This window comes from Durio zibethinus, chromosome 18, assembly GCF_047325235.1.
Source record: "Durio zibethinus cultivar Kanyao isolate XHJ-2024 chromosome 18, ASM4732523v1, whole genome shotgun sequence".
In the NCBI taxonomy this organism is placed as follows: domain Eukaryota; kingdom Viridiplantae; phylum Streptophyta; class Magnoliopsida; order Malvales; family Malvaceae; genus Durio; species Durio zibethinus.
This window is the reverse complement of record NC_143179.1, coordinates 17,031,128-17,041,828: the sequence shown is the minus strand read 5'-3', so window position 1 is coordinate 17,041,828 and position 10,701 is coordinate 17,031,128.

The window sequence follows — 10,701 nt, the reverse complement described above, 5'->3', positions numbered from 1 at the left end:
AAAATTCCTGAATTCAAGGGAAAGATGCAACCTAAAGAATTCTTAGATTGGCTACACATGGTGAAACGTATATTTGAATACCATGATGCCCTTTAATATCGTAAGGTGAAGCTAATGGCCATCAAACTCAAAAAGTATGCATCTTTTGGTGGAAAATTTTAAAAAAGTAAAGGGAAATAGAGGGCAGGAAAAAAAATATAACTTAGGAGAAAATGATAAAAGAGTTGAAGAGAAAGTATCTCTCAAATAACTTTCAGTAAGATATCTTCATTAGGCTTCATTAGGCTTCATAACTTGCGTCTTTGATCATGACAATTATTGCATGCGAATGAGAATTTTCAAACTCAAATGAAAATATTTGAATTTTAAATGAGAATCTTTAAGATGTAAAGCCCTAAAGTTTGTTGAATGTGAATCTTTGAACTTTTAGATGAGAATCTCTAAATTTTTAAGTGAGAACCTTTGAACTTAGAAGTGAAACTTTAAGTTTTTTTGCATGTGAGCTTTTGAACTTGAATGAGAAGCTTTGAACTTTTGGATGTGAATCTCTAAAATTCTAATGAAAAGCTTAAACTTTTGAATGTGAACCCCAAATTTATCAAATGTGAACCTTTGAACTTAAATGAGAAGCTTTGAACTCAAATGCGAAGCTTTGAACTTTTGGATGTGAATCTCCAAAATTCAAATGAGACTTTTTGAATGTGGATGCGAGTCTTATAATTTATGAATGTGAATTTGAAGATCTTGCAAATTTGAATTCTTGTGAAACTGAAATTTTGAGAGTCAAATTTTAGTGAATTCTTATGAAGCTGAAGGGTTCTTATGAATCTAAACTTACTTTCTTAATTTCTTTGCCTTTTTTATTGTAGGATTAATAATGATGGAAGATATTGCGAATGTATTTAGTAGATAAACAATTGAAAAATATACAATTAATAAATGATAAGTTTAAAAAAAAATTAAACTATTAAAAATTTGACCAAGTTTATAAATTGTAAATAATAAGTTTTAAAATTTTAAGAAATGTTAAAATTTTGAGCAAGTTTTAGCCAAGATAAAATATAACTTTAAAATATATTAATTACCTTGATAAATATTTCCTTGTACATTTAATAATACAATAATTTGTCTTTCTTCTTTCATGTCTTCAAGTAATTAACCTTCAATTTAACCAAACTTCCCCACAATAGTACTTCCATGGATATCATCCTACAATTATATATATAATGATCTTTATTAATTAAGTTTTAAAATGATGCAAATATATAAAAATAACTATACTATAATATATACTTACTTGTCATTCATTATTGTTGTTTGAGACCTGGCATTGCGTCCTATAATGCAAGATTTAACTTCAATAACAAAGCCCAATAAGTCTATAATTAACATATATTAATGTAAATACTTAAATTAAACATATATTTATTTTAATAAATTCATATCAATTTGAAGAAAACTTACCAAATATTTCCCTTTTTGGGATTTCCATCACTTTATCCACTGGATGATAATCAAGCAACATTCTTTCCAAACTTATAAGAGTTTTTGCTTCTCTTATGTTGGTATAAGCTGTAATTGTTAACTCAACTCTTTGTTAACATTAAAATATTCCTTCTTAATAGATTTGACAAATGCATTTGATATTATATATGATTTGTTTTTCATTAAAGAGAATTGAAATTTTGTTATTGTCTCATTAAACATCATAGCTAAAATTTTTGTTCTTTGTAGTTAACAAATAAGATTAAATTCATAATTTATACTAAAATATTCAAATGTTATATCAAAATTATATTAAAAAAAGGCTAAAGATTTTTACCTCTTCATCAATGAATATCAATTTAAAAAATTTTCTCAATCGTTTTGCATTATTATACTCCTCCATATTTCCTTTCTAAGTACTACAAATTCATAATCAACATTATTATAATATTTATGCTCTTAATAAATTAAAAATCAACAATTTAAAAGTTAATAAAAAGTAGAGCAGAAAATCTAGATATTGTGTTTATGAGAAATCACAAACTCTCTAACAAATTATTCTTGAGATTTGTGTTCAACAATATGAAAAAAATTAATTGCTTAAATTAATTTTATATACTAATTAAGGTTGATAGCTTAGATATAGTTTTTCCCCGTAGACTTGTGAGGATAATGGTTATATTTTTTAAAAAAATAATAGATGATTTGGATATCATATAAGGCCAACCACTTGTGACATATAAAAACAACTAACTTCATATGCGAATTAAAAAGGAAAAAATGCAACTTAGAATCAAGTGAGTGCAAACTACAATATACTATGAATATTCAATATAAACAAACCATATTAATTCCAACGAAAACCAATCCTATAATAATCTAATGCTTGGAAGGGAAAATGGAAAAGAAGTAGAAACATATGGATTAGAAGGCAGATAATAAAGAAAAGAATAAGGAAAGATTAAAAGACTATCATAAGTTTATCTAAAAACAAATTAAAAGTATAAAAAAATAATAATAAATATGTATACTTACCTCTTTTCTTCTACTTTGATGAAGATTTGAAGCCACAATGACAAAATAAATAATAAATAGTTAGATTATTCGAATAATCGTAAAATTTATTTTTGATACTTTTATGAAGAAATATTCAAACTTATATAAAGAAAGAATACCTATGTATTTGATATAACTATGGAGTAATATGTTTAGCTTTGTAGTTTTTATATTAAAACATTAAGACTTTGATATCGATTAAAGTTCTTTGAATGAATTGTTTTGTTTAATTAGACTTTGTTATTAAGGAAGATTGTAACATGAGCATTGGATTTTGTAAATTTTATTTATTAAGTTAAATACTAATATGAAATGAAAGTGGAAGAGTTACATTCATTTACCAAACTTATAGGTGTAGTAGCAATATCAAAAAAATAAAATAAGAAAAGAAGAAATAAGAAATATAATTTTATTATATGATTAATTTAATTTAAAATAATTTCCAATTTGTTAAAATTAATCCAAAATGAAAGTGAGAGAGGCATAAATTTACCAAACTCTTATTTGATATAAACTTTAAATCTTAATGACTTTCTTTTCATAAGTGTGGCATTGATGATCTTGAATTCCTAATTATTGAAGGATTGTCTTCTCACCTTTGGGATATATGCACATATATGGCCTGCTTACAGCTAGTTCTTGTAATAAGCTCTTAAGATTAGAAATGTGGATTATTAGGAAAATTAGAATTGTATATATTGCATATATTGTATATATTTAGAATTGTTATGCATTCAATAATATAGTAATTAAAGAACCTAAATTTACTTTAAATTGTTTGCAAAAAACAAAAGAAGTAGAAAAAGTGGCGTTTAAATGAAATAAACAATTTTGTAACCAATATTTTCGTTTCTATATATAAAGGGAAAAATGAGAAGGCTATCTGCTCTGTGAACCTTATTTTCCTGTTGTCAGCCAAGTTAGTTGATAATTGTAGTGGTATTGATTACCCTTGCCCATACCAAAGCCTTTAACTTCCAAAATCTCTTTAATTAAATAATAACTTTAATAATTATAGTTTCGCTAGTTTTTTATCAGTTTTCATTTTCAAAACTTTGTCTCGTTAGGTCTTTGACATGTCTTATGGCATCTGTTCTCTTCCTTTTCTTTAAATAAACCGTTAAAAAACTTTTTTTCTTTCAATTTTGTACTTTAAACTTTGTTTTCTATTAAATTTTGCAAGGTTTTCTCTACATTTTCGTTTCTGCAAGTACTACCTCTGGTTCTATCCTTTTTTTTTTCATTTTTGCCTTAATTTTTGTATATAGTTTGTTTTAGTTTTCTTGTTTGTTCTTGTTGAAACAAACAAGGCTTTCATGTTCACCAAGCAAAACCTAGTTTTTCTTTTCTCTTTTTCTTGTATTATATGAATGGTTTTGGTTATTTTTATCCCTTTTTTTTAATCTTTGAGCAACTTTGATTGAATCTTAATTCTTTATGGGTTCTTTTTGGGCTTTTACTTTGATGTTTGCTTCATAGGTTTTTTTGTTGTTTTTATGTTTGGTTGCTTGTGAAAATGTAGGAAATCTAAAGGGTTTTTTATCTTATAAGTTTTTTATAGACGAAAAATTTCAAGTCAACTAATTGTAATAATCTATACTCTTTTAAGTAGTAAACTTAACTACCATTTTTTCTTTCTGCTTGCTTGTTTGTAGAACATATTGAACAAATTAACTCACTACATCTACTTTGAATAATAGATGGTTAGAGTACACCTTAATAAAAAAAATGACATTTATCAAATGTCTTAGGCAAAAAAATTAAATATTATTTCATCAAGTTTCTAGAAGTAAAACTTCCTTGTAAACTACATTTTTTATGTATATCTCTTTTTTTTTATATAAAATTCTCAGTTTTGACTAAAACTTTCGTTGTAATCATTAAGATTCCTCTTAATAATGCAACACACAACTGAACATGTGAAACAAACATGATTAGGAAGATAGACTCCAACATGTGGAATCGTATGCCCTTGTGCTTTATTCATCGTCATCGCAAGACAAAGTCATATTGAAAATTGTTTGCGTGTAAATTTAAATGGATAATCTTTATCCTTTGTTGTTTTAAAATGAATTTTTGGTAGAAGAACTTTTTCACCTGTATGTTGTCCAATTGTAATTTCTACGTATATAACATTTTTGTCAAATCCTTTACATACCATCATTGTCCCATTGCACAATCTGATCAAAGGATTGAAATTTTTTAACAGTATAATTGGGCAATATACTTTGAGTTCCAACTTATGGTGTGGAAGTCCATTTGATGAAAATATATTAAAAAACTCATTTTCATAGCAGTTACTATTTTCATCTTTTGCTTTATCAAAACTATAAAAAATTTTGCTTTCACTTGAAAATATATAATCAAAATTAGTCATATACATTATATAAATATCAATATGGCAAGATTAACAATTATTTAACTTTTATTGGTATTGATACTTGAGAATATTTTTGTCATTTTTGCATTGAGTTCATCAACATACTCATTTTTTGTTTTCATCATATAATTTTTTGACCTATCATTCTCTATAAGAAAAGCAAAGATACCATCAATCAACTTTCTATCTAAAATCTCATCATTCTCATATTTTATCACCATTTCCTTTGGAAGACGAATTAAGTCATTACTTATTGTAGGTTTAACGCCATTTCTTATTTGAAGCAAAAGCTCACTAAAGTTGTCATTCTAGTCTTGCTCTCATATTTTTTTGTCAGTTTCAATTTTTTCATCTTATTCCACAAATAAGACTTTGCAAAACTAACATAAACTATTTTTGCTCTTATATCATGAAGAACAACAAGTAACACTTGAAGAAAATCTCTCTTAAAAATAATTACTTTTCCATCAAAAATTTATGTGCTATCCATGATATCTCTTAAAATCAATAATTTTGATGGAAAATTTTTTAACCATAGGTGTTTCATCCCATATGATTAAGGCTACCTTTCATAGTAACTTTACAATCCTATCTTGGTTAAAGAAACCACAAAAATTCATTTTATTAGGATTTAATAGTGAAACAAACTGTGAATGTGTTATTCGACCCCCAGGCAATATTGTAGCTATTACAACAGATGTTGTTGTAGCTAATACTATCATATGTCTTGATCTTATGCAAGGCTCGATAAAGAAATGTTTTACCCATACCTTCAAATCTATCAATTAATCTTTTTCATTATAATTGTGAATACTTTCTCTTGTTTAAAATTTTATTTTGTTTCTGCATCGTAATCTTTAAAATGAATTTGTATTGATTATTTCTCCATTATTTGTTGACAATTTGGTCCTTTGACTTCTAAATAGTTAATATGTAAAGAAGATAAATCATAATCATTAATTGTTTTGTTCCCCATACCTTGATAATATAATAAAATTTAGCACATTGTCATCAGAAAAATTTTCACCTCAGATCGCATATAAGGGTTAGAAATTTCATAGAATTTTACATGAGTATTCAAGTAATACTGCTATTCTAATCTTCTTGTATAAAAAATAATTAGAGAGAGAAAGACATTAAACTTTTTTATCATTGGTATATCTATCTATTGCTATGTTATTCTAAAGATATTTTTACAAGCATAATGTGGCAAGTTTGTTTAATCTAACTCTATAAATTTAAAAAACACTTATCATGTCTTTTTCAAACTATTTAAATGGATTATGGATCTTTTTTTTTTCCTTCTTCCATTACTTTTAAATTTTTTAATGTCTTACAATATTCCATTTATATTCAAACTTTAAAACTTTAGTCTCACAGAGTTCAAAATCAAATGCCACATTATCGTACATTAAAGTCTATAAAAAAAAGTATGAAAATTAATCGACATTATATAAGTAAAACTTAAGAATGAAAGTAAAATAATTTAATTGAGGAAAAGATTATCTGTACATACCTTCAAAAAAAGATTTATATTTGTTAATATATCTAAAACTATTATAAAGACTGCATCTTTATGAATCCTATTAAAATCTTCAGACATTGTTTCAAAATATCTATCTCAAAATTTCCTTAATTTTTAGGTTCACAATGATATATATCATAGCAAATAATTTTTGAAGTGCTTTTGGCATTTAATATGTTGTTGCTTCAATTAAACATTCTTTGTTACTTTTATCTAATTCTAAAAGACCTCTTTTCTCCACTACTTTTTTGAAAGACAAATAACATATTCCAATAACTGTTAATTAATTTTCAAAAGCAATAGGCCTTCTAACATGATTTAATAAAAGTCTCAGATAAAATATTTCACTTTCTTTTGGATTTGCACTTTTATTCAGCCAATCACAATTTTGTTTGTTCATTTTGTCCATATTTGATTTTGCTTGTTCCATACATAATGGTTAAGGAATTCCATATACAAATACTTTCTTGCATTACCTTCATTAGTCATATTTCAAAATATTCTGTCAACATTGTTCTTGACACATGATCTTAATATAACACATTTTACAAATTTTGATTTTTTCAGTAATATACAGCTTGTTGGTTTGGGAGATATAACTACAAATTTATAACTAGAGAAGACATTTCATTCAACTCAAACTGAAAAATTCTCCATATAACCTCTTGAAGAGATACCCATCTTGCATCTTGAAATTGATTAATTTCATCAATGACATTATCCTCGTCATATTATGCAATATAAATAACAACTTTATCATGTCTTTTATATATATATACTTATAAAGGCACTTGACCGTTTTCACCTTTGAGCATATCTTAACATTTATGTAACAAGTATCTCTTGTCAAAAAATATGAATTATATGGCGCAATCCATTTGTTATCAACAATTTTGTTCTTTATCTTCATTGACAAACCATTTGTTCTTCTTTTATACATTGAGTATCTTTTGTTTCCTTCCAGTGGTTGTGAGTAGAAAGCTCTAAGATAATGCAACTTGCATTTATCATCAATTATGCATGATTATGTCCGTATTTTTCATAAGGCCCATGTATCATGTTTTTCACAACTAATTCATATAGTTCTGGATGAAATTCTTTATCTAGTAATTCTAAGTAAATATATTTATCAAATTGATCTTCAGATAAAATATTGTTTACTTCTTGTAAAATGATTAATATAAGGACCATGTATTATGGTTTTCACAACTAATTCATATAGTTTTGGATGAAGTTCTTTATCTAGTAATTCTACATAAATACATTTATCAAATTGATCTTTAGATAAAATCTTGTTTCCTTCTTGTAATAAGATTAATATAAGGGCATGAAGAATTCTTCTTTTTTGAAATTCAATAACATAGACATGTGATGCAACTTTTTTAAATATTTCTTTCTTGAAAAGTTGATCTTTAAAATCTTGTAACTTAGTATGAAATATTCTAAAAGTCAGATATGGTCTATCTTGAGCAAGTTGACTTTCTTTGAGCTCATTTATAAATTTTTTCCATTCTAGATTACATGTTATAGTTATAAAAAAATCTAGTTTCCCAAATCATTGGACCAAAGTCATTGCATCATAGTACCTATGCCGCATGTCTCTAAGGTTATCAATAAAAGTTACAAAAAGAACTATCATTTTTCTCACTTGGCTTTCTCTTACTTCTTCAGCTATTACACTATCAATAATTTTCTAATACAATTTAAATCGAATATTTGACTACTTTACCCTGTACAAATCAAGCCTTAGTGTTTCAATTTTAATATACACATCTACAAAAAATTATTGAAACAATTACCCAGCCAAAAGGTATATAGTTATTATTATTTCAAACTCTCTGTTTGGAATTTGAAATAATAATAGTCCTTTATTGACACATTTTTACTTTTTTCTACAACAATTCCTAAAGTAATAAACATATTTTAAAGTTTGGTATTTTAACTACCAATTTAACAATAAAACATAAGATCATTATAGGAAATAAAATATCAATAAGTTAAAGAAATGCTAAAAACTTGTACAAAAAGTAACTATTGCTACAAATCTTTAACATAAAACTAACATTAATAAAGTATATAAAAATAAAAAATTAATAAAGTATGATTAGATATTATGAAATAAAAAATTAGAATCTTTTTCATAGGAAGCTAATATTTATTGAGGATTTGATTGAATGAATAGTGTATGTATCTTTTTACCAATTAGCAAAGTATAATTTTATATAAGAAAGTGAGAATTTTAAAATGATCTACTAACAATGAAAGTAACAAATTCTACACAAAAATTTTGCTATATATGATATGATAAAAGTAATTAGAAATAAATAACATTTAAAAAATTAAACATACAATTATTTTAAAAATATTAAGTTCACAATAATTACATTTACATTCTCCTTCAAAAATTTCGTCTACTGAATGAAAAGATGGTCTATTTCCAATTATTGTTTCATTCTCGTTAGCATTATTCAAAATAAATTTCTTGATATTTTAATGCCAACCAACCTTTCCATTTGAAAAGAGTAAAGGATACTGTAAGGGGTCATAATAATCGAAATAATATTTAACTCTATATTGTTTTCCTAAATGAGTATAAATTATGATATCTCTTCAAATGAAATGCTTGAGTTGTTTCCTTTAACTCATATAGCAACAACTTGATCACAAATAAATGATTATAAACTCATTGATCTATATTAGCATTTGTTGCAATACATATTTCAAAATCCTTAAAAGAAAATATATCATTTAATCTCTATAAGACTTGGGCTTAAGAATTTTTTTTTACTATTTATATTAACATCTCCACAACTTTTGTACTTAAATTTTTATTATGTTATGTTTTCATTCTATTTTGAAATTCATTACCAGTATCATAAAAGTATAGCTAAAAATAACATGAAGTATTTTCTTCTAGAACTAATGATGGAATATCATGATATATTTGCCTTTGTGCTTGAAAGGTGTAAATAGAGTTAAACATACTAATCCTTATCTTACCTAAATCCAAAAGATATGAATGAAAACATATTATTGTAAAATCTAATATGCTTTCAAAATTCAATGGCTTTTTCAGTTTGAGATGCAAAAAGAAGGTATAACTATTTTGGAATAGAAATGGTAGCTAATTTTACTTGACCAGTTTGACAACAAAATGATGAAGGCTCATATTGGAACTTTTTAGCACCACAATAGTTACAACATAGAATATTCTTCAATTGATGTAATGGAGAAAATGAATAAGTATATAATGTTTCCCGAAATAAATAGTTTCACATTAATTCTAAAGAAATTTGAAATAAAAATAATTTTATTTTTTTTTCATTTAAATCATATAAAACTAACCTTGTTTGTCATATGAAAAAGATATAGCTACGTATAACAAGTCATTCTTTCGTCATTTTTTTCTTACGATAATCCTCTATTGGTGCTTTCATAAATTGAAAGTAATTGCATGTTCTATTAATTGAAAGATTAATTCTTCTGTTATCTAAAAAAATTATTTATTATATATAAATATTAAAATACATAATTTTAAAAAAATAAAATAAAATAAATTTCTAACCTTTATATCTTGTCATGTTTCAATGAATTTTGTTTCACCTTAAAAGAATTTATTGCTGCGTAACTTTTCTTCTTAATTCTGGCTAAATCGAACGTAGGAAATTCCAAGTAATTAGCAAACCATTTTATAATAAAGATGAGCCAATCACTTATTTGTAAAAAATAGAAGATTTTTTTACATAAAAAGATAAGAAGATAAACATGCATAAGTTTTGCACAAAAAATGACATAAAAGTTTTCATTTAAAAGATACTATTTGATGTCTAACCTTATCTAAACTTTTGGATGATAATGACATTATGTATATTAAATTCAAATGATGCTAAACATGTTGATTAAGGATGTAAAAATGTAAAACTTTTCTAGTTTAGTACTTATCAGGTGACATATTCAATATTAAATCTCCTTTAATGACAGTTAATTTAACAACATATACATATGGCATGCATGAATGTGAACTTATGCATGTATCTCTAATAGATGTATGATGTATGTAGGTAGACATTTTATACATCATGAATGTCATTTTTAATCCTTAAAAGAATTTGCTGTTTGTATTTGTTCAAGGAAATATTGCAAAAAGTTAGAGAGTTGGTTCATTTTAGGGGATTTTCAAATTGTGAATATTTACGAAGAACATTAGCCGATTAAGTTCAATAGATGGAGTCTAGGTACTTCTGCTTTCTATTAC